General features: G+C 37.0%; 1 protein-coding gene across 3 annotated transcripts in view; it reads right to left on the bottom strand.

Annotated features, from left to right (window-relative positions):
- PKIB (protein kinase (cAMP-dependent, catalytic) inhibitor beta) overlaps nt 1-26,029 on the bottom strand; it is an 89,993-nt gene that overhangs the window by 50,288 nt on the left and 13,676 nt on the right. For all 3 annotated transcript variants that reach the window (XM_012720715.1, XM_012720717.1, XM_004673823.2), the window contains exon 2: nt 20,876-20,971. The gene's annotated coding sequence lies outside the window, so the exon portion shown is untranslated. The remainder of the gene's footprint in view (nt 1-20,875; nt 20,972-26,029) is intronic.

The following is a 26,029-nucleotide window of genomic DNA, read 5'->3' as shown; positions in this document are numbered from 1 at the left end:
CAAAACCTAAGGACTAAAGGAAGCTAAGTAATTAAATACATAATTTACAGTTTTGATGAGGGCTATGGAGGGTAAACAGATCAGTGATTAAGAACCCAAAGAGGATCCAAATGAGACAGATCTGAGGTGAACCAGATGGTGCGAACATGGTACATGGCAAATACTCCAAGAATTTTGAGTGAAAATATGAAAACAGTGGCTATTTCTTAATAACAAAATGTTTTACTTTTACCTATGTCAGTTTTCCGCTACACTTTCAATACCACATTTATAATTTATAGATGCCCTGCTACCTTCTCTTCTACTCCCAGGATTCCGAACCCCACCAACCACCCTGCTCTCTTACTCCCCACAGCAGTCCACATGTCTAAAGGTGTAACTCCACAGCCCAGCTGTAGGGTAGGTCCGGGGCAGAGGAGTTAGAAGCAGCCAGGTGGCTTGCACTGGACAAAACACAAGTAAACAGCTTTCCTTGATGTTATAAGAGCAGTTTCTTCATACAATAGCTAGGCAACATTTATTCTTCTCAAATTCAAGTACTGTATTTAAGATTTACTTAAATTCTTCATGTATTGATTCTTTCCAATCACTTAGAAATGGTCTTGTTTAATTTTCATGTTTCCTAAGTAAAAATTAGTATTATGCTATAGTTACTATTAGTTAAATTTTTAAAGTCTGAGGATATATTATCTATGACAATCTTCTTTTATGTAGCAGACTTAACAGGTTTGTTATTTAATGGAAACAAAGATTACCCTAGGCAGATTTTCTGGCTCAGGTAATAGCTCAGTAAACAACTGCTATTTTTAGGTATAAACATTTGCAGGTGTTAAGCCTGAAGATTTTCTAGTCAGAAAACAAACTCTAAGACGATTACATATCCAGACACAATACCATGAAAGATAGATTACTATCAATAGTAAACGATGTTTAAAATACCGCAACCTTTAAGTTCCAATTTTTCATCTCAAGCACCTTCAAAATACTATAATACAAAGTCAGTAGTGATTTTTTTTCTCACTGTTTTAGAACTAGAATGAAATCTAAAATGGTTGATTTATTGTATAAGCTACTTAATTATATTTAAAAAGCTAATGCTGTGAACATTATAAATATGAAGGCTATTTTGTCTAGCAATATTTTTTATAATGTGCATTATAATGGGTAGCTATAAGATATGTATGTTTACTTCGATCTACCATTTTCATTTTTGTTTCATACCGTCAGGTTTTGTTGGTCCCTTAATATATTTTTACTGAACGAATGGCAAAATATTTATGATGAAAGAGACCATAAGTTACTTAAAATAAGAACTAAAAATTATTGGATATGAGCTGAACACAGAAAAGGAAGTAAGACCAAAGTATTTAAATTTCTAAGTAAACTAGCAGTATAAATAAAAAAGGTGTACAGACACAAACCTATATTTTCTTGGTGTGGGCCAATAACTCACATATAGCTGTAATGGTGGTGTATCTTACAGTGCCTGCTAGTGACCAGGTGACTGATACTACTGTCCAGTGGCTGTCCTGCACTGTCGATGGGTGACCGGCCAAAATAAATCCAAAAATAATCCAAAGTTATCAGAAGATTTCAAAATAAAAATAAATAAGTAAAATAAATCCAAAGTCATTAGAAGATGTTATATGTCTTCCTAATGCTACTTTTAGAGAGGACAGTATTTGTAAAATTAGGAGTACTGTAATATAGTCCAACAGGTTACAACTGATTTTTAGAGTTACAAAACTTACAGTTGTTTTAAAAGTTTGAGGGCAGAATACTAACATGTAGATTAGTCTTAAAATCTTAGTTTGTAATCACATAAAATCTTAGTTTGTAATCACATAAAAATCACAATTCTCTGACTTTCAATAAATGTCCATTACTATAAGCAATATTCTAGAAGTAAAGGATAACTAGGTTGGATTATTTTTAGAAGTTATAGAGCCACAACTGAAGGACTAGAGATGTCATTTCCACCCTATTTCTCTGCTTAGGAAATTAAGAGGGGGAACAAGGAAACATATTTTGTTAAATGCCTATTATGTACCAGGTACTTTCATACATAATTTTATGCTCACACAGGGCTAAGAAGGGCTTTAGTGCTCCAAAGGACAGGGGCCAGAAGAATACAGGCCACTCTCTGTGGATTTTTCCCCTGCATGCACAACTGAAAGACAACTCACATTCAGGACCAACAACGGGATTTACTTAACAGGGGAAACAGTTCTCAAGGTCACAAATGGCCATCTATCTCAGCCCAGATCTTGTCCAAATTGTCCAAAAGTCCTAAACTAACGGCCACTCATCCGTGATGGTACCATCCCACCTAAAGGGGCCTGGAATGCATGGCACTCCAGCAAGAAGCAAGCCAACTCACCACAGCTGGAGGTGCTCACAGGTGCAGTGGCTCACAGTAACAGCCTGGGGGTCGGGCTGGATAGCGTCAGATGCCGAACCAGACGGCAATGGAGGAGGCAGCACCAGGAAGTGATGCCAAATGACAGGGAGAGGCTAACAGCACGGTCACCCATCGACAGTGCTGGGCAGCCACTGGTCAGCAGTACCAGTCACCTGGTCACTTGCAGGTGCTGTAAGATACACCACCATTGCAGCTATGTGTGAGTTGTTGGCCCACACCAAACAACTCTTTAAGACCAGGGTCTTTGGTGTCAGACGCAGAGCTGGAGAGTGGTGGCCTCAAACCTCTGGGAAGCTTTTCAGTTTCTTTTCTTCCTTTGGAGGTTGGCCACTGGATGCTGTTCTTTTCTTCAGAGACCAGGAACAGAGCATGTTCTTCTCAAGCAGAGTTCCAAGCTGCTGCCAGTCCTACCTTATAAGTTTTCTGGGACAGACTCCGCTCTCCCCACTACAAATTTCATTGGACCACTTACCAATCAGCTCATGGCTCACATCTGATTGGTCCATTCTACGATCCATGCACCATATCCTCTCAGGCCTCTCTGCTGCCTGCAGCTGAAAGTAGCCACAGTGCTGTAACTGGCCCAATGAGACCCAGTGTTTCTCTGTGCAGCCCTGAGCCAGTGCTTGAGGGGCTGCATGCCCTGAGGTGGCATGGTAGGCGAACCACTGCTGTCCACCATCTCTCCTGGCCTCTGCCTGCAGTAAACCCCAGGGGGGCCTCTGGTGGTGGGTGGTAAAATGCCAGTGACCTGCCCGCACTGCCAGCAAGAAGTGCTCTGGGGCAGAGTGCTATAGCCTTAGGGGGAAGGGGGTGTTGAACATGACCAGCATCAATTCCAACATATTGTTCTAAATTTGTGCATTTTCTTAATGAGGAAACCTAAGTTTAGAAAATTTACCTAACCTCATAAGAATTCAAGACCTAATCTAAATGAACACAAAGCTTACGTTTTTCTTACTACGCCACACTGCCAGAGTAGAACATCAGGATTAGTGCTGGTTGCCTCAAGCACTGACGTTATCTGGTCTAAAGTTGTGGGATTCTGACTGTAAGTGGAGATCAGGCGCCCAGTGGAAGAGGAAGTTGTTGATTGCTAGGAAATGCACCTTCACATGTTTTTACATTGTATTCATATTATGCCTTCAAATATAATGCAGAGGATTTAATATGGAAGGAAAAACACATGGATAGAATCAGACTCCTTTCTCCACCTCTCCCCAACCTGCCACAGACCTGAATTGTAAAGCATCAAGTAAACTGCACTAGATGTTTCTCACAAAAATCTCTAGCAGTCATAGATTGCACCTGACTTCTTGTCAGCCCAATTTAGATCTTGCCTCTTGGCTACCAGCACATATGTGAGAGAAAAGAATGGCTCAACACATCATATCATTATACTTCAAATACACAAGAATTCAGCTGAGATGGTAGTTACCTGGAACAAAGAATCCAGGATGCCCTGTTACTTTGTTATGTGATTAGTAACCAAACCACTCAGGAGTGTGCCCTTTCCCTCAGTAGAGCTATATCCCTAGTCACAATTCAACCAAATGTTTCATTTCATGTTAAATACTTAAACATACTGAGAAATCACGGTTATTCAGGAATCAGCATCCTGAAATTTTCAAATTTTAGAAATTTAACTAAACAAAGCTACATTCCAACTCTACCAGCTGAATCAGCCCTTCCAGTAATTACACATAATAGAAAAGATTCCTGGATGCAAATGCCATGGTTTCCTCACTTTTTCATGGACGCACCAATTTAAAGACATTAATCACACAAGCCAGAGATAAGATGATACTTTGAGTAAGAAAGTGTTGAGAAAAGGTCACTATTGCTAATTCTTTTTTCAAAAAATAAGTCGTGTCAAGCTTCTTAAAAGCATATTGTAGCCATAATATTTCATTCTATTTTTAGGAAAGATAAATGACTAAACAGCGAGTTATTTTCTATAAAATTTTCCCAAAAAACCCCAACTTTTCGACCCTCCCTGGTGGCACAGAGGGTTAAAGCACAACACTGAGAAGCTTAAGCCACTTTCGCATGAGTTCGATCCCCGCCTGCCCCGGAGGTGATCCACGTGATCCACGTGGCGTGGCAGATCTCTCCTAATCTGTCCGCTGCTCCCCTCAGCAGTATACTTCGTCATTCTGCCTGTTCTGCTCCCCACTCTGTGTATGGTGAATCCTCTCACCACCCCTGCACCTCTGGCCTGTACCCCAGCTCTGTATGCATAAATAAATAAATCTAAAAAAAAAAAAAAACTTTTCTAGCGCTTATGCCTAAATAATTAGTCATAGACTTTGTGAACACATTACCTCTGCCGGTATGTATGATTACTCTGAGTCAAGACCAAAATTTAGCTATTGTGTTAGTGTTTGTTTGTTTTTTAAGATTTATTTATTTATACACACAGAACTGGGGTTCAGGCCAGAGGTGCAGGGGCAGTGAGAGGATTCACCAGAGACAGAGTGGGGAGCAGAACAAGCAGACTGATGAAATACACTGTTGAGGGGAGCAGCAGGCAGATCAACAGGGGTCTTCCGTGCCGTGTGGGTCACCTCCAGGATGGGGATCGAACACATGATGAAGTGATTTTAGCTTCTTAATCCACTGTGCTTTAATCCACTGTGCCATCAGAGAGGGCTCTGTATTGGTCAGTTTTATGAGTAAACCCTCCTATGCTGTAATCCCCAATTATGCAATAAAACACTAATCTAGATAATGGTGTAAGGATTTTATAGATGTGATTGATATCTATAGCAAATTGATTTAAATAAAGGAGATTATCCTCAATATTCTGGGTGGGTGTGTCCAGGATAGTGTAAAGAACAGCTGTTTGGTCAGTCTACCCACCTGCCCAAGAGATATTGGACTTTCCTACCTAGCATTTATAATCACAAAAATCTCTCCCCTGGGTTTGCTTCTAGCTATGCTATAGGAAAGAGAAGAAATGAGTGAGGTCAGGATTTGAAATTTCCAGTTCAAGCTCTGTATAAGTGACTTAAAATCTGTCTGTCTAAAAAGAAGTTATTATCCCCTACAGCTATAACGTAGGGGATTGTGTAAATCGCTAAATTACAACCCAAAGTGAATTACCAAGCTTGCAGAATGTCTTCTCCAAGTGAAATGAAGGCATTGACTGGAAAGAAGTGGGATCCTGAAAACTGGAATAGTTATACATGGAATAAATGTGCAAAAGATACACAAAGTAGCTGGGAATATCAAATTCCTAAATTCAGATGAGTCCTCTATCCTTGCCAGTAGAAATAACCATTCTACCCATTTTTCCTGAAGATTCTGTAATGCTTTTTCCTGAAGTAGGTTTCTACTTCAGGAAGTAGCATCAGTAGCAAGACACTGATGATTCTCACCAGGACCTACCCTTCCCACCCTTCTTTTTTCCTAATTTATAATCTCAGGTTCTAACAGGCCTCAAAGAATAAGGTGTGCTACACACAAAAACAACTGCATGAATTTTCCAATATTTACAGACATAAATTTGAAGAATATGTGCATGAATGGATATGAAAACCACAGCATGATGACAGAAGGAACAGAAAATTGGAATAGAATGAACTTACTGATAAGCTTTTCATTAAACATATATTCTATGTTTAATGAAACATAGATTCATTAAACATAGATTCAATGTCTTAGTGCAAGAGACTATTCCAACATTTTAGTTAGTTGGTTGTATCATTAACCAACACTAAATGAAAAACCAAATGCCAGAAGTGACCATCATGTTATACTGTAACATAAATGTTCAAGTGTCTTTATCAAATAAAGATAGCTCCTATTTCAGGAGGGACTAAAGGACACACCCTTTACTATCACTGTGAGAAATAAATTTAGAAGGGGAGTCCCAGCATCCTTCAAGAACACTGCAATACCTCTCTCTGTATTGGTCAGAAATTACAGTACAATTACTGCCACTAAGCTGGCATCCCTAAATGTAGTGGGGTTAACTGAATGCCAAGGTAAAGTGGTAGTACTTAAACACCAAAGACAAAATAGATGTGGTTTCCATAAAAAAGAAGAACAGTAAGCAGAATTATCTGATTTGCAGAGAAAGACCTAATGTGTAGGTTCATTAGTCACGGTGTCTTTAGAAGTTACATAGATGGACATCCTAATAAATTATTGAACCTCTTGAATGAAGAATTGAAAAATTCGGATTCTTTTGAGAAACTGTTGCAATCCCAGAGATTCATATTGCTGATCTTTTTACCAGCCTTCTTCTATTTGAGCCTGTGTCAACTAGAGATGTTGTTTGGAGACTTATTTAAACCCCTATTATTGAACCATGATGACAACTCTGAGGTTTGGGATAACTATTGTCCTTTTGAAAACCTACTGGACTTCTGTAGAAAATGAACAGCTATTCATGGAACACCAAGTTATCATGAAATTTGAATTACCCATCATGGACCCGTTGTGACTTAGAACCCACTAAGTCACAAAGGTGAGCATACACAGCAGAACTCCAATATCAACTGGGAGACACAAGAGGTTATGCTAAAACAAGTCCTGAAGACATAAATTGCATGAAGTGGTCCAAATGTCCATGGCACCATTTATGCTATATTGCCTTCTCTCTCTTCTCTCTAGCAAGCTACACTCACTGACTCATGGGCAGTTCTAGTGCCTTTGAACTAGTTACATGAGGAAGAGAAACCTGTGTTTGGTATAGATGATTTTTTTTAAAAGATTTATTTATTTGTGCATACAGAACTGGGGTACAGGCCAGAGGCTCAGGGGAGGTGAGAGGATTCACCAGAGACAGAGTGGGGAGCAGAACAGGCAGATCAACGAAGTACACTGCTGAGGGGAGCAGCGGGCGGGTCAGGAGAGGTCTGAAACGCCATGTGGTCACCTCCGGGGCAGGCAGGGATCAAACTCATGCGGAAGTGGCTTTAGCTTCTTAGTGCAGTGCTTTAACCCGCTACACCACCAGGGAGGACCTGGTATAGATGATTTTTTATGATATGTGAGCACCACCTGAAAGTGGACAACTAAGGTACTGAAACTCCTTTCTGAAACATCTCTCAAGTAAATCCTCCCAACTGTAAAGCTTTGAGAAGAGGGGCTATATATTTATTTACTTGTAATGGCCATAAGAACAAAACTGTATTGATTCATACATTGTATGTCAATGGTTTGCCTGGATGGACAGTAAGCTGGAAATAAATGATTATAAACAGTGACAAGGAAATCTACATGGATAGACCCCTCTGCATGGGTAAACAGTGTAAAGATACTTGTGTTCCTGTGTGAATGTACTGTACACCAAAGACTAACATCAGCAGACAAGGATATAGTGAAATAGTTGGGTCATTAATTTTATGAACACTGTACTTCTCTCCCTCCCACCCTCACCACTGCTATCATTGCCTAATGGGTCCATGGACAATGGCCATGATGACAGCACTATGGGATTGTACTCACCCTGGCAACCTGACCATTGTTGAGTGCTAGTGCTGAATTTTCCAGCAGCTGACACCCACGTTGAGTTCCTGATATGGCATCCTCCCCTAGGATCAGTCAGCTATCTGGGAGCAGATTGATTATACTGGATTGCTTCCACCATGAAAGGGGTAGTGTTTTGTTCTTATTACAATAGACACTCTGGATATAGATTTGCTGCTCCCACATGCACTACTTCCTGTCAATGGAAACCACATAACAGCTACATGGTTATCATCAATAAGCTTACAAAATTCTTTAGGTAACACAGTGTTCCTCCACATAGTATAGCTTCTGATCGGGAGTTCACTTCACAGCAAATGAATGCTTATTCACTGGTCTTAGCATGTCCTTCATCATCTTGAAGTAGATGACGTTATAGAACAGTAGACTGTGTCTTAAAGATCAGTTCAGTACTAGTGAAGTGGCAGTACCTTGCCAGACTTTGGCAATATCCTCCTAGAGGCTACATATACCTTATACTAGCAACAAATGCCAAATACTCTGTCTGCCATAGACAGGATTTGTGGATTCAGGTATTGAGTAGAAATGAGAGTGGCACCATCCCGTTAGTTTGCAGATACCCACTAACTTTATATCCTTGTGATTTTCTGATTTGCAGGTCAAGGAGTTTTAATTTCTTTTTTTTTTAAAGATTTATTTATTTGTGTATACAGAATGGGGTACAGGCCAGAGGCACAGGGGAGGTGAGAGGATTCACCAGAGACAGAGTGGGTTGCAGAACAGGCAGATCAATGAAGTACACTGCTGAGGAGAGCACCGGGCGGGTCAGGAGAAGTCTGCCATGTTATGTGGGTCACTTTCGGGTGGGGGATCGAATTCACACTGAAGCAGCTGAGGCTGACTTGCAGTGATGCACTTCAACACATTGCGCCACGAGGGAGGTCCCCAAGGAGATTTAATTTCAAAAATAAATTGAAAAAAAAATTTCTATCAGGAAACACAACAATTATTCCCTTGAATTGAAAGTAAAGACTCCACCAATTACTTCAGTCTCCTCAAGCCTCTGAATCAACAAACAAGTGTCCTGACTGGGATGACTGATCCTCATTACCAAAAGGAAATTGAACTGTAACACATTGCAAGTAAAGAAGAATATATCTAAACAAAGATCCCTCAGAGCATCTCATTACTGCTATATTCTGTGACTAAAGTCTATGAAAACCACATAACAACTGCTAATGACTCGGACATTTTAGGAGTGAAGGTTTGAGTCAGGTATCCAGCACAGAACCTTAACCAGTTGCTTAAGAGCAAAGGGAAAAGGAACTAAACAGTATAAATAGTGGAAATGGAGTCATGAGTACTAGTCACTTCTAGAAATGAGAACTCTATGTTCTGAGTAATCTTTATTTTGTTATAAATATGTATATGATGTGGGTCAAATATTTTGTTTGCTTCCCTCTCACATGCTTATCATCTAATATACATTAATAATAACTGATTTCAGACTCACCAAGTCAGCCACAAATATTTAGGCCAATCTCTTGCAATAAATCTTTGAGTATATATCTCATGCTCTATTTCTCTGGTGGAACCCTGAGTTATACAAGAATGTTAAAATTGTTACAGCATGTAAAACTAGACATATTATAATGATTTCCACTAAAAAAAAAAAAAAAACCTTCCATTAAAAAGACGTATAATCGTTAATCATTGTGATTTCCAAGGATATACCAGAATGCCATAGTTCTATGAAGATGATAAAAATTGATATATACAACGAAACCCAGAATAGCAAATAATGTCATCAAAGCACACAGATTCTAATAATTTTAAGTTAGATTTCATGACAGCCAAGTTTTTCTTAAACTTAATTTCTTAAATCACCTATCACTTGATAAATGAATTCAGTTTCTCTAGATCATATTGATCATTGTGAAGAATATTTATTAGAAAGAAATATAGCTCTTTTTCTATTGAAAACAGTAATTGGAGAAACAAAGATGAAGCTTTAGGATTTCACTATTGTTGAGCAGAATAATTATTAAAAATAAATGGACATCAGCCCTCCATCGTGGCTCAATGGGTTAGGACGCAGCACTGCAAGCTAGTGGCAGCTGCTTCTGTGTGAGCTAGATCCTCGCCCCAGAGGTGATCCACATGGCTCGCAGACCTCTCTTGACCAGCCTGCTGCTCCCCTCAGCAGTGTACTTTGTAGATCTGCCTGTTCTGCTTTCCGCTCTGACTCTGGTGAGTCCTCTCACTGCCCCTGCACCTCTGCCTGTACCCCAATTCTGTATGCATAAATAAATCTTTAAAAAAAATAAAAATAAATGAACATAAACCTAAGACTGAATTCAAATATAATGAATACCCTTAGGATAAACTTAAGAACAGGTAATAACAACACCATTATGTTGTATGTTCCACTTAATCTAGACTCTTGTACATACACTGCATGGAAATCAGCATCTGAAGGTTATAAATTTTTTAAAAAATAATGGCAAGGCTGCTTACCTCAAAATAACCATCTAATCTAACTCATTACCAATACAGTAAAACACAGCTTAGTAATTAACATGCCTGAGTTTCTTCAATTTTCAAGATAGGACATGAGTCTAAACTAAGGACTAATAAAGTCAACATCTGTAAAGATAAGACTTGTTCCAAACTCCCTCCCCCTACTCTATACAAACCCCAAACTGGGGGCATCACAAGTCCCCTTTAGCTTGTGTGGCCTCTTTAGCATTGCAGAGCCTCTGCTTTAATGTCCTGGATAATACCCTACCCACTCTAAATTGGGCCTCTGCACTTGTCCATCCAGTTTTTCTTGGATCTGAATTTCAGACTCAAGCTCCAACCCCAACCCTTGAGGCCCCACTATCTGTGATCAGACCTGTCTGTTTATCTACCTGGATCTCATCTGTTTCCAGACTCTGAGTCACCAGGGCTGTCCTCTTGCTGGGATACCATCTGCTGCACCTTGGTGGTGTTCCTGGACTCCGACCCACTACCTGTCATGACTGCCTTCTGTTGCCATCATCATTCTCCTAGATAATAAGGTCACTAGCTTGACTGGACTTTATCCCATCAGCTGAAATGAGTTCCAGTTTCAATAGTCTCTTTCACCCTAGTGGACACATCCTGTTTTACAAAACAAGCTTATCTATCCTTCTATCAGCAAGCTCTCAAACTGACATTAAACAGCTCTACATCCTACAAAATACTAATTTAACAGGCCACAAGCTAATTAAAAGAGACCTCAGATTGTTTAACACAAGGTATGGGTATGTGATAAACTCAAAAAGATAGAAGTCATGTACCAACCTGTACTAAAGAAATCTCATAAAGTATATTTTCACTGACACTACAGAAAGAAGCAATCAAGAAATTCAGCTTCCTAAGTTTGCCATCCTATATCATATTTAGAAAGACATTTAAAAATGAGATAAATGATTGTATTCCTTTAGAAAGTAAATAAAATTCAGAAACACGTTTTAGGGGTTGATACCATCTATGCAACGATGAGATATATAGATATTTTATCTAGATTTTAAAGCAATGCTTTAGTTATACTTAATGCCTTAACTTAAAACAAGAGACAAAAGAAAGCATCAATGTGAGTCTATATAATCACTAATACTCTGCACAGTGACAATGTTTTCACTAGCATAACTTTAATAATAGCATTTTGAAAACAAAGCAAGAACTGAATTTTAAATGATGCAATATTCAAACTGAAAATATTCTTGCAGGCATCAAATCCAGTCAAGCCTAAGTACTTTAAAATTTTATTTAAAAATCAGTCAAATGGCACCATCTTAAATGCTTTAAAAAAAATCAAATATGTCAATCTTCTTAAATTTTATCAAACAGGTCCTATTGTCAGTTCCAATCTATAGATGAGATCCTTGACACAGCTAGATTAAGTAATTTGTCCATGAATACACAGTTAATAAATAACATTAAGATTCAAATTTGGAGCCCTCCCTGGTGGCCTAGCAGGCTAAAATGCAGCACTACAAAGCAGCAAGCTAGACCCAATCACTTCAACACGAGTTCAACCCCATTATGGGTACGAGACCCATATGGAACAGCAGATCTCCCCTGGCTCACCAGCTGCTCCCCTCAGCAGTGTATTTCAGTAGATCCCCTTGTACTATTCTAAGTGAAGTGGCTCATGTTGGGTGACCCTTAGTAGTCAATTCACAAAGCTGAGCCATGTGTCACATGGTATACAGATTAAAACATAACCATGTATCAAACTAAGCCAAAGAGCATCCTTCACAGATGTAGGCAATGAGGATATGACTTGGAAGGGCACTGTCCCTGCAGCCAGTGTGCAGCAACCATATCCACACAAACAGAAGGTCACACACTTGACACTTTTAATAATAACCGATAGCTAAAATATTAATGCTACCGTTTAGCAATTTAAAGATGTATCATCTGGAGAAAGAAAAGGCACTCATGCAATTTTTAGACAATGATTTTGTCTTTCAAAGTCGTATCTTTGACATCTTAGAGCTTTTTTAAAATAATCATAAATATTTATACTTTTTTACCAGTGGGTTTTTTGTTTTTTTTTAAAGATTTATTTATTTATTCATACAGAACTGGAGTACAGGTCAGAGATGCGGAGGGTGAGAGGATTCACCAGAGACAGAGTGGGGAGCAGAACAGGCAGATCAACGAAGTACACTGCTGAGGGGAGCAGCGGGCGGGTCAGGAGAGGTCTGCCACGCCATGTGGTCACCTCCGGGACAGGCGGGGATGGAACTCATGCGGAAGTGGCTTTGACTTCTTAGTGCTGTGCTTTAACCCGCTGCGCCACCAGGGAGGGCCTACCAGTAGGTTTTTATTTTTATGTGTATAGTTACAATTTCAATACTATTTACAAGATAGGATAATAGGTTGATATCAAACTAATAAAAATATGGTTTTCTCAAGCATCTGTAAATCAGGATTTTTCAGGCTGAATTTATTTGTAAAAATATAAAATTGTCAGAAATTTAAAAACATGATTGACACTTAAAAACTAATGTTCACTTTCAATATATCATTTCAACATTAATATATGTTGTATATTGTTTTTATAGGAAGTAGAGGAGAATACTGATTTTATTTATCATATAAATGTATAAAATATCTTTGGGAAATAAACTATTTCAAATAAGTAACAATTAAAAGCTATTTAAAGTCTTAATACTATGAGGTATAGTATTTAAAAAATAAAAAATAAAATGATGAATTCAGTGTTCTAACACGCTAACCCTAACACCTGTTATTAAGAAAATTATAACCGATAGTGATCCAATGATAATGCCATTTTACTATGAGATTAAGACTGAGTTTGAGTAAAGGAAACTGCAGATCTAAGTTGGAACAGAAACCCCCTCGTCCTCAGATTCTGTGTGGTTTAATTCATGAGTCAATCCTCAATGTCCTATACAATCTTGGCACACCTAAACCTTACAGTAACATACGTCACATTCATTAACCAGCTAGTTGATAAGACAACTGTAGGAAAAAGTTAAGTTGACAAGAAACTGGAAAAGGTAGGACAACTTCTGTTACCTGGTCACATTCCATGATCTATTGGGACAAGTGGAACATAGTGCATTAATCAGTGGAAAGGGGCAGTAATTAGTTTTACATGGGCACGGAGAGAGTGATCATAAGAAAAAAAAAAAATATGAATAAAAGCCTTACTGTCATCAGGCATACAGACCAATAGCAGGCTTCTTTTGTTTTTCCAGATGAAATTGCGATAAGAATCCATTATGTTACTTCTCAAATTCTTCTTTTAAACATAAGAAACAACATGATAAAAAATAAAAGAACAATGAAACAGAAGGTTTTCTATGCAATTGTTTGATTTTGAGCTTTGGTCTGGGCATTTCAAGCTGTCATTAACCAGCAGTGTAATCCAGAAAAATCATATCACCTCCTACACCTTCCTTTATTCATATGCAGGCTAATCCTTCAGTGTGATTTGCCTGGGAAAGTTCTGGTTTATTTAGATTTTCCTGACTTAGCATCCGGCTTAGCTTTTGTCATTTTTCAAAAGGTCCCAGTGTTGACAAAATATAAAGACGTAAATTAAAATGATGTTTTCTCCTAACTCTTCCAGCAATAACATCCTGTCATCCATGGGCCCAATTTAGGAATTAAGAAGGCCAAGATGTGAATAGCAAATGTCTTATCGAGGAAAACACAAATTTCACAAGGGAGAACAGAGCCTGAATGATCTATGATGTAAATCTCAAAAGCATGGTGCTGTGAATGCAGTATGATATGCCTTTTGTAATTGGTAGCCAAGGGCAGTTGTTGAGTTAACATTATAGTCAGCTACTAATTGCTTTAGTGTCTTATATTGCCAGAACCCTGACTAAGCACATCCACCTGAAGTCTTTGGTTCTTCTTAATGATTAATTCAAATTATTTAGTGGTTGATACCAACAACATAGCCAATTATTTTAGTCAGTACCAATAACACTATTGAAAGACAGGGATGACAGCAACACATATTTAGTAATAACCAATGCCACAGAAACATTCAAACTCATCCAGCATGCACGAACAGACTCTCTCTGAACAGCTCTTTACGGCAATGGGCAAAGATCCTTTGAGATATGGCAAATAGAGTTTGACAATATAGATTCCTTAGCATAATACAAAGAACTGGAGACTAAGAGTTTAAAAATCTCTAACAACTAAGCACAGATAAATGATAAGTAAATTCTAACAAAATGGCCTTTTGGGTCTAATGTTACATATGCTTGCTAATTTTCATTGCACATTAGGTTTTGTTTTTACAAATAACAGGTTAGGGAGAAAGAGACTGTATACACTAATATGGGTAGCATTTAACACTCCAAATTGTCTAAGGCCAAGTGTTTAAAAGATGAGACTAGTAAGTGTAGCATACTAACAGTGCCATCTGATCCTAAGCAGTTTAAATTAGTCCATTTCCACGCATTATTTTATTCAATTCTCATCACAGTCTTATGAGGCATATGCAATTAGTGTTCCTATTTATCTCATGTACAATCTAAAGCTCAGAGATGAGAAACTTGGTTAAGTTCTAAGATTAAGTGGCAAAGCTGGTGAAGCTAACTATAAAGAAGTCCTTTGGAGCCTCTCATTATGTTATCTACATGGAACATCTCAACCACAGACCTTGGAATGTTTGTCTGCGGAGATGAGTTATTCACCAACTCTCCATGTCTAGCCACTCATCATGCCATGTATGAGTCCCTGTGTGACATTCCCTCTCAGTGAATCCAAGCCTCCAGAGTCATCTCAGCTACCAGAAGTAGAGAGTTTGTTATAATTTCAGCAAACTGTCCTCTTCTAATCCCAAAGCACTGGATGTAGTTTTGTCTTCTCAATCATATAGAAAAGATTTGACTCCTTTTCTACACAATATTCCTTACAAAACTAAACAAAGTTAGCATGACATCCCCAACACCCCTGAAGTTAAAAAGTCAGCCATTCATGATGTGATAGTTTTTGGATTTCCTCACAGTCCTATAGTCAATTTTTCTCTACATCAGCATTTCTATTCTGGCAGTTCCCAAATTCTAAGGAATTGCATAATGTCTACAGCTCTGTATTCTCACAGCAGTGCCTGGCACAGGGTAAAAATGGTAAGCACTCAGTAAAAAGCATATTGAATGAAGAAATGAAAAAAAAATGAGTTTAGTAAATACTATGAACATTAAATGATAATTATTTTGATCACTGATAGTACTAAACTCTTAATAATCACAACCATTCTTTGTATATAATCTCTTTTTTTTTAAAGATTTATTTATTTATTCATATAGAACTGGGGTACAGGCCAGAGATGTGGAGGGTGAGAGGATTCACCAGAGACAGAGAGGGAGCAGAACAGGCAGATCCATGAAGTACACTGCTGAGGGGAGCAGTGGGCGGGTCAGGAGAGGTCTGCCACACCATGTGGTCACCTCCGGGGAAGACGGGGATCGAACCCATGCAGAAGTGGCTTTAGTTTCTCAGTGTTGTGCTTTAAACCACTGCACCACCAGGGAGGGCCATATAATCTCTTTTCTTTATAAATAAATCTTTTTCCATTCTTGTTGGCTGTTTTGTTTTCTTATATTCTCTTCTAGAGCTCATAACTTCTTATATTCTCTTCTAGTGCCTTAACAGAGTTCAAAAAGCGGCTATCTGTCTAGCTGTTAAGAAAGTTAATAAGATTAATTCCTTTATCTTTAGGTTTGCTTGCTTGATTTTGGTCCTCTTGTTTAATAATAAAAAAAGGGGGAACCTCTCTTTTCATTCTGTTAATCATGAAGACTTTTTTTTAAGCTAGTGTAGGCTGTTTTCTGAGGATAGTCAATAGTAAACATGCTATAAATGTATATGCATCGACAAATGAAGATGAAGATACATGCGTCAGGGCCCTGTTTGGTGGCACAATGGGTTAGGACCCAGCACTGCAGGCTGGCCACCGCCTCAGTGCGAGTTCAATTCCCCACCCTGGGGTGACTGACATGGCTTAGCAGACCTCTCCTGACCTACCCGCTTCTCTCTGCAGTGCACCTTGTCAATCTGCCTGTTATGCTCCCCACTCCATCTCTGGTGAAGCCTCTCACAGATCCTGCACCTCTGGCTTGTACCCCAGCTCTGTATGCATAAATAAATAAATCTTTAAAAAGAAAAAAAAAGATAAATGCTTCAAACAATATTTGTTTGAAAGGGATATGAGACTCAGGGAGGGTCTAAGCTGTATTTTTTTAAGTTTAGATTTTTCCTGGCATAGCTCATGTGCCAGCAGGATGGATCTAAATATGTAAATATATAAGTATGTACAAGTCCTTATAGAAAGAACATTATTTATTACTAACTCCTAGAACCATAGCCTCCAAGCTTCCTTAGAAAAGGTCACTTTTTAATGATTTGGGTCCTTGGCTCAAAGAGGGAAGAGGAGATTTCCAAGAGACACAAGGGGTTAAGTCTCAGCACTGTGAAGCTATCAGCAGACACTGAAGCATGAGTTTAATCCCAGGGCAGGGAGCTGACCCACAAGCAGACATCTCCTGTTTTGCCCACTGCTCCCCTCATCAAAGTATTTCAGTGTATCTACCTCCAACCTCTGGCCTACACCACAGCTCTTGTATGCATAAATAAATAAACAAATCTTTAAAAAAAAAGGAGGGAAGAACTTCGAAAGAGTTCGAAGATAAAGAGAGTTGAAGTATCAAACCTGATCCAAGAACAAAGATCAGGATGGAAAGGAAGGGAAAGAGAGTTGAATTCAAAATTTTGGGTGATTTGATTCTGGAAACTGAGGGTACCCCAAATCAGTGAGAGGCAAAGATGAACCACTGGCAGAAAAGTATGAATGACCTCAGGAAGGGTAGCAGTGTTGAAGAATCAACAAATTAGCCAAGGACATGAAGAGTGATGGGAAGTGAACAGGAAGAGTAGGAAGTTCATGGCCCTACTCTATGAGTCATCTGGGCCTCATAGCCCAGTAATTTTTAAATAAGGCACAAAACAGAAAATTAGTGTTTTGTTAGTGTCAAAGTAAATCAACTATCATAGTCCAGTCTATCACTTGGAATGTTTTAAATAAAACCTTTTTCTCAATTTCACTGTACGCTCATTATAAAATGCTCTTGTTCCACTTGCTCTGTAGTCCTAGCAGTGAGAAAGCAGATCTACTCTTGAGGAAAATAAAGAAAACAATCCTTTTGCATCATAATTGACAATAAAATAGGATATTCTACTCTATTCTTTTATCACTATGTCATGTCTCTGCACGCCACAACATAGTTCAAGACAAGAAACAAATTCTTACACTTTCTTTAGTATTAAAGATAGCATCTTTTCACGCATTTTAAAATTTAGTCATTATTTAATAATGTTGCAAATAACTTCTACTAAAGCAAAATTCCATAGTGCACAAAGGAATTATAAAGCTGTCTAGGTGAAATTCTGTATTCTTTATATAATGTAAATATGAATAAAATCAATTTTAGTTGACCTTTTTAGGTGGTACAATCATAATTTCCTTGTAATTTTTGTTTTTCATTAGAATTTGATCTTCATTTTTTGGCCAACACATACTATATATTCATCCTACAAAATTTTCTGTTTCCTATTCCTATAGCAAGTATACTATATTCCACACAGCTTCTGCTTTTGTAAGACTTCAAACAATAGTATATTTGGAAGATTGGTAAAAACTTACTGACTTATTCTCAACTGTGTGGTCACCTAAAGTCTTTTAAACTAACAGTTCTTCAGTTGAATTTTTTTTAAATTTTGGTTTTAAAGATTATTTTAAAGGAATATAGATGTTTCCTCTTATAACAGCAGCATGATACACTATAAAAATTAAAGACTCATGAGTAAAACCATTTGTGTTAAGTTCATCTTTATCACTAATTAGTTATGTGTACTTAGCCAGGTTACTTAGATTCTCTGTCTTCTGCTTTCTAATTTGTTTAATGAGAATGATAGTAGTTCCTGTCTCCTAGGATTATTGTAAATAATGAGTTAATATTTGTCAGGTATTTGGAAAATATACATTTTAAAATGTTAGTCTTTAAAAAAAAATTCAGCCTTGGCTAGAATTTATAGTGTGAATTATAAGTGGTGAATTGGGCATATAATAAACATTGAACATCTTTATCTTTTTGAAATTGTTTTTTCCACATTTAATAACTTTTTACATTTTAATAGCACTTGTAATTTGCTATTTATAATTGTATGTTTTCTTAAAAGAAATACACTTGCATTTTATCAAGTTATTTGGAATATATTAGGAAGTTATCTCACTATTCCAATATTGAATCATTTGTAAATTCCTAGAATAAATGCCAATTGTTGAATTAATCTTTTTTTTGTTTGTTTCTATATTCCACTAAAGTTTCAATGAACTTATGTGATTTTCTTTTCTTTTTTTTTTTGCAACTTTTATTAGTGCTTTAGAGCATTATACCATTCATTAAATGGCTAGAAAAATGTTTCATCTTTTGAAGAGTTCATAGAGTGTGGAATAAAATGTTCCTTAAGAGTGTACATTTTTAATAACCAATTCCAAATACCTGATGAAAACAAGATATTTGCTCATCTAAACAATAGTACTTTATTTCCTGCCAAAGGACATAGGCTGAAGCATCAGACCAAATTAGGCTCACATCTGAACTTCACCACCCACTAGCTAAATGTGCATATACTTGGCAAGGTGCACTTTTTTTTTTTAAGGTTCATTTATTTATGCATACAGAACTGGGGTACAGGCCAAAGATGCAGGGGCAGTGAGAGGATTCACCAAAGACAGTGGGGTGAAGAACAGGCAGATCGATGAAGAACACTGCTGAGGGGAGCAGCGGGAGGGTCAAGAGAGGTCTGCTGTTCCATGTGGGTCACCTCCAGGGCAGGAATCAAGCTCACACTGAAGTGGCTTTAGCTTCTTAGTGCTGTGCTTTAACCCACTGAGCCACTAGGGAAGGTTCCAGCAAGTTGTACTTTTATCACAGAGAATAACCATACACCCTGATCTTCATCACTCAGAGTTAGTATGTGGTTTTATAAAGTTATGTTCATAATCACAGTAAGTTCTAACCATATTAAAGATTCATAGGTTATTTTACATGCTAGTTTTAATTTTCCTTAAATACAAAATTAATTTTTGTGATTTTACTTGTCACTTTTTTATTAGGGAGTTTTAAGTTTATATAAAAATGTAAATGCTTTTGATAAATTTATTTATGTGAAATTACTTCATAAGTAAAGGTAATTTCAATTAACCCATTATTCATTTCATATAAATTTAAAATTTGACACAAATTAAGAATACTCTGATAAGGAAAGAAAATGAACCCCTCGCCATTATCTAAGTGAAATCACAATGTGTAAATTGGAAAATTGTACTCGTTTTGAAGAAACCAGGCAATGAGCCTAAACCGAATTTAATGTCTTCTACTCTTTCCTGTTCCCTTGGAGCTTTGTTCTCAAGGGAATCAGAGTGGGTGGAGAATGCTAGAAGCTTCACACAAGCTGGGAATTACTATGTGTTCTCTGATCTGCAATAAGAGAGCAAAGCTTTCACTCAGGGTCAGAAAAAACAGTGCTAAGGAATTGAAGCATTCACAAATACAAATTCTACCAACATAGTAAACATTTTGTGAAATATGAATATGATTGCAGTTGAATATAGCCACACTTTTAAAGGAAATAAAATTTGTGAATATAGTATATGTACATATAGGTGAGTATATACAGAGATCTACTATATTTACATACACCTGAGCAAATGGGTAGCATTTATATATATTGTAAAATTCATATTTATGTATATATAAAAATTGCCATGCAGGTCCTTCCTCATAGGATTAAATCTCAGTGCTATCACTCCCCAGCCAAGGAGCTAATCCACAAGGCACAACAGACCTCTCCTGTCTCACCCTCTGCACTTTTTGCATACAATTCTTGTATGCAAAAATAAATAAAATAAATCTTAATTTTTTTAATTTCCATGCATATCTTTATATATGTTACACAAAGAAATGGGTTTCTCAAAAAAATAGTTAATATTTATGTTCACCAATCAGTATCATGAAGAATATTTACTTGTATATACTGATTATAACACTATTACTATGGTCTCTAAGGAGTATAATATTAGAAGAAGAGTTAAGTTTATAAAATCTGATAGACATTATTCTGATTTTATCTTCTGTTTCAAGGGCCATAAAGGTCAAGACATTTTGGTGGGCCAGCTTCCTATGCTGAGTATAATTTAAAGAAGCACAACTAAAAATGAAAATATCAAAACAAGTTTGGTTTCTTGGCAGACAGAGAATGGAAAGGTGATTCAACTTCTCAGCATGCATTATGTGTTATTAATTGGACAATAACAATAGATACTATTAAGCTTTAATTTAACTGTGCTGATTTGTGTTCTGAAAATAAAGACTTCCCACCCTATTTTTAGACATACTCAACAATACGATGGATCAAAAGTATACCTACCACTATCTTTTCTCCTCCTGTGTGGATTTAATAAGTCAGTGATTTCCAGCTTCCCCCAGATTTCTCTTGATTAAATTCTTCAGAATTCCATGACCCCTGAAGGAAACACAGTTGAAGAAAAGATTAAGATGAGCATCTCTCATTCCTTGTCTTGCAGAAAAGAACAAATAGTTCCTTGGGCAAAAACATCCAATTAAGTGACAAAATGTCAGACAACTGTGAAACAACATTCATTGACATTCTTTCATTCCTTGTCCTGGTGTTTTTCTTTTCTGCTTCTCTGATTTATAGGAGGAGCAGGATAAAATTCCTTGAATGAGCAGTTCAATATTCCTTATAAATGGGGAGTGTATTTCTTTCTTATTATTGGCATTTTGTCCATCATTCAAACACATTAATTGTATTCTGTGCAAGCTTTCTTGCAGTTTTCTCTAAAAACTATGTAAAGCAGCGTGATTTTAGCTCTAAATAACAAAATGAAATATAGAACAAACTATGGTTTTTTTCTTCATCTTTAAAATTCTACTAGAAATAGTTTCGAAAATTGAGTGTCAACCCCTTCTCAAATGTAACTTAAAAACAACACATCCCTGCAGCAGTTCATTTAGGAATTTCAATGCCAAGGAGTGACGACATTGTTTTTCTCAATTATACAATATGGTGATTGAAATTCTGAAGAGAAATTAACCTAATATAATCCAGCCCACACTTGATACCTCAGCATCAAGGGAAAGTTGGAAATTTGGTATTAGTAGGCTTTAGGACAACTTGTGTATTTTCCCATTCATATTATTGTGCATATTTGTATCTAAAGCCCCATTTTAAAACTAAGTTCAGAAAACAGTTTATTTTCATTTCCATGTCTACTCCTTACAGAGATGACTTTAAATATCATTAGGCAAGCCAGGTTCCCTTTCACTACACATTTGAGTAGACACATAGTAACTGCTTGGTTGTCCCAGATGAGGAAGTATGTTTTACGTTAATCAGATAATCTGTGACTTTTACTCCAAAGTACTGGAGCCAGCATGTGAATATCCCTATGCCCTTCTGTGATGTAAACAGAGAGATTTCAGTTTTGTATTATGTATTAAAGAAGCAGTGCTGTCTATCTACTCTCCTCTCTTCCTTTTCCATAAGCTTCCAAATTCCATCTATTATAGGTAAAAGTCCCTCAGGTCATTCTTCTGTCCAGTCCCATACCTTAGGACACTAACTAGTTTGTTTGATTCTCCTCTCCCAGGCCATCCTCCACCCCATGAAGGTTTTACCTCTTTCACTATGCTCCCTGGTTTGAGACAATCCCTTTCCGTCCATGTTCTATGCAACATTGTTGGATATGTAAGTTTTAATTTGTGTAAAACCCAAGAAAATATGTAGTAGACATATTTCACCATTATTCACAAAATACACATTTCCTCCAAATGCCAGCAACATTATGCCATTCATTCTTTTAAATTATTTTTTTAAAAACTTTATTACTCTCCCCTTTCCTTTGCTTCTGACAATTTTGCACAGCTCATAAGCCAGTCAGTAAGGGGGAGCCTTGGGAGCATTATACTATGAGGCAAAAACATCAAGGTGAGTTCTAGTTCCAGTTCATACATTTATCAGCTGTTGGGATTGATATCCATTTATCAGCTGTCGATATTCATCCTCTTGTACAAATTACACATCCTTTCCTATAAAATGGGGATGAAAAATGTATCTGGCCTCTCTCTCCAGTTTGCTCTAGGAATCAAGAAGGATCATATACAATGAAATATCAGTTCCCTCAAGAACTGCAAAAGAAAAACTGCTTCCTTTGTTTAACGACTAGATTCACGTGGGGATGCTAGAAAGGTACTGTGATCACACTCCTAAGTCTTACAGCTTCCTTTTGGGAATGTGATGTTCTAAAGAGTTTTGTTTTGACGTCCAAAAGAGGTAAAAAAACAAACAAGCAAAAAACCCAAAGTAGTCATCCTCGATATATTTGGATTTCCAAGACATGCTGAATATAAAAGGGAATGAAAAGGAAAAAAGGGCTCAAAGTCACAAATCTTAGTTGGCTTATTTATTTATTTATTTATTTATTTATTTTTGCTTAATTAAAATAATCAAATTGTCATTTGTGGCACAAATATTAGTACGATCTCCTTAAAACCCAGTTAATCACTTTAGATATTACTGGACACTTTCCAGAGGAAGCATATACCTACTGCCTACCACTGTGTTGTAGGTATTTGTAGGTATTTAATTAGCGTGGAATTAGTAAGCAAAGATGTTTGTTTTGCTTCTAAAGAAAAAAATAAATGCATCAAGCAAATATCATTTCATAAATAAGCAACACTAGAACCTAAAATATAGGAAAATTTTCACTTTTTACTAAAAAAAATGTATATTATGAACTCGTGCATCTAAAGCCAACAAAAGTGTAGGAATAAAGTTTAGAATGAGAAAAGCAGATGCTGGGGGGAAAATCCAGATATGTTTTCTTAAAATTTGGTGAAATGAATGTTATTTGGAGTTCACAAAGTTTAAATTTTCCTTTGAATTAGATAGGTGCAACTAGGTAAAGATAAAAAACCCTCAATAAATGAAGCATAATTTTTAAATCTGAAATTTATTTTCCCATATTAAAAGGGATCTGTGAATTTCCCATATTAAAAGGGATCTGTTCATTCATACATTCTGATAGTAAAAAAACATTAATCCATTAATTACTAAGTGCCTCGCCAGCATGAGCTCTTGTATAAGATGTGAAAGAAAATATGTGCTGGTTTGGACCATCAGGCACATGTGATTGGCCACAAATGTTCAAAGAATTGCACAAACAAGCCACATAAGACACATACCATTTCTTGTCTAAAAGGTACATTCCCCTGTGTCTATCGGACTCTGGCCCACCCATAAAGACCCAACTCAAATGCTTCTTCTTCTGTGAAGGTCTTTGGAACTGCTCCAATATGTTATTATTAATCAAACTCTCTCAAGCATTTATCATGGCCAACTCTGCATGACATCTGTGTACATGACACTCTTCACTAGCAACCTATGAAAAGGATTTCTTCACCCACATACACAATTTAGCATGATATAATGTAGGTACTCAGTGATTACTGAATGGAAAATCATACATCTTACATGAATAAAAGGTGTATCATAAATTTAAAATAAACATTTCCAAACATATTATTCTCATATTATAAAAAGTAAGTTTACATTTTTGTAAAAAGTATGGAAAACACAAGTGTTCATTTATGACAGTGTTCACAACATAATTAAAATTAATTTAATCAAAGTTTTTTATTTATCTTCACTTGTTTCCCCCTCATTGGCCCTTAATCTATATTTTCTTTATTTTTCATACTATATATACTTAATTACAACTATCAGTTTAAAATGGTCTACCAACCAGATCCTTATAAACTGCCACATTTGAAGAGATTTAAGTTGTTGTATGTACATAAAATTGCAAATATCCTGTCATTCATTTATTCATTCACTCATTTGTTCATTAATTCAGCAGTTGTCTGCAATGTGGTAGGTAACATGGAAGAAATATGGACCCTGTATGAGGTAAAAGAAGGGTTACAACTAGATTAGTTAATAAGAAATACACAACCAAAACCAGTATTTCATCTAGATGGCGTACCTTTAACTTATCCAAAATATTAATTCAAAAAGTTTTGAGTGAAGTCTGAGTACTTAAAGAATGCATTAAAAGAAATTCATAAAAATAACTAAGAGGCCTTCCCTGGTGCACAGCGGGCTAAATCTCATTATTGCAAGCGAGCTGCAGTTGCTTCAGTGTGAGTTCTATCTCCAGCCCCAGAGCTGACCCACATGGAGCCTCAGACCTCTCCTGACCCACCCGCTGCTCCCCTCAGCAGTGTACTTGTTAGTCTGCCTGTTCTGCTCCCTACTCTGTCTCTGGTGAATCCTTTCACCGCCCCTGCACCTCTGGTCTGTACCCCAGTTCTGTATGTATAAATAAATAAAGCTTTAAAAATTGCAAACATTTACAAAATGATGTAAAAATAAACTTTTGTAATAATTAAGCAAAAAAATTGCAAACATTTAAAAATAAATAAGTAAAATGACTAAGAAATGTATTCATGTTTCAGATAGTAGTTACGGCATCCAGAGTAGGGCCTTCACTGATGGTGCAATGGGTTAAAGCACAGCACTGTGAAGCTGGCAGCAGTCATTTCGGTGAGAGTTTGATCCCAGGGTAGGGAGATAACCCACATGGCATGACAGATCTCCCCTGACCCACCTGCTGCTCCCCTCAGCAGTGTATTTCATCAATATGCCTGTTCTGCTCCCCACTCTGGCTCTGGTGAATCCTCTCTCACTGCCCCTGCGCCTCTAGCCAGTATCCTATTTCTGCATGCATAAATAAATCTTAAAAAAAAAAAAAAGACATTCAGAGTAATTGTCTTCTTAGACTCAAGTTGATAGCTTAGGTAGTTGTAATAAGTAAAAATCAGGTTTTCTAATTAAAAATAAAGTGCTGCATTATACATTTAGACAGCAATTTGGCAAAGCTGACCCAAAATGTTAAAAATATTGTCAAACTTTGACCCAATCATTCCACTGTGAAACCTCCTTGACTCTTCAGAAACCCAAGATAACCCTCTTCTGACTCGTTGCTGTTGGGAGGGAGAGGAGATTAAAGGATTTTAACATTCAGAAACACCTGTTCTATGTCATAAGCCTTGCTAGACACTTTACATTTTAACCCCTTTAAACATCACATTCCACCACACAGCACTTCTTTTGACGCTTGGAGATGGTGAGATACAGCTCTAAGGTCACAAACAGTAAATCACAGTGCTAGCACTCACGTTCAGCTCTGTCTGACTCTAAAACCTGTGACTAGCCCCAAGACCTCTCACAATATTCTTGGATTATGACCTGGTTGTTATAAAACTTCTCTCCAGTATTACTTTGCTGTTATGACAGAATAGCAGTTCTTGATTATGTTGCTTCAAATCTTAAAGCTCTAAAAAATAAGAATTTTTGAGAATTGGAAACAGTTTATTTGTTCATTTCCTCTAATTTTTGTTTTAACCATTTCCTTTTCTTCCACATCGCATATAGCAAAGCTAATATACCTCACATCAAAAAAGAAACAACTTGAGTGCTAAATGCCTGCTGAATCCAATT

The sequence above is a fragment of the Condylura cristata genome, unplaced genomic scaffold, assembly GCF_000260355.1.
Source record: "Condylura cristata isolate star-nosed mole 26May11 unplaced genomic scaffold, ConCri1.0 scaffold00001, whole genome shotgun sequence".
Taxonomy (NCBI): domain Eukaryota; kingdom Metazoa; phylum Chordata; class Mammalia; order Eulipotyphla; family Talpidae; genus Condylura; species Condylura cristata.
Note: the sequence above shows the minus strand (reverse complement) of the source record. Positions and strands in the feature narration are given on the sequence as shown.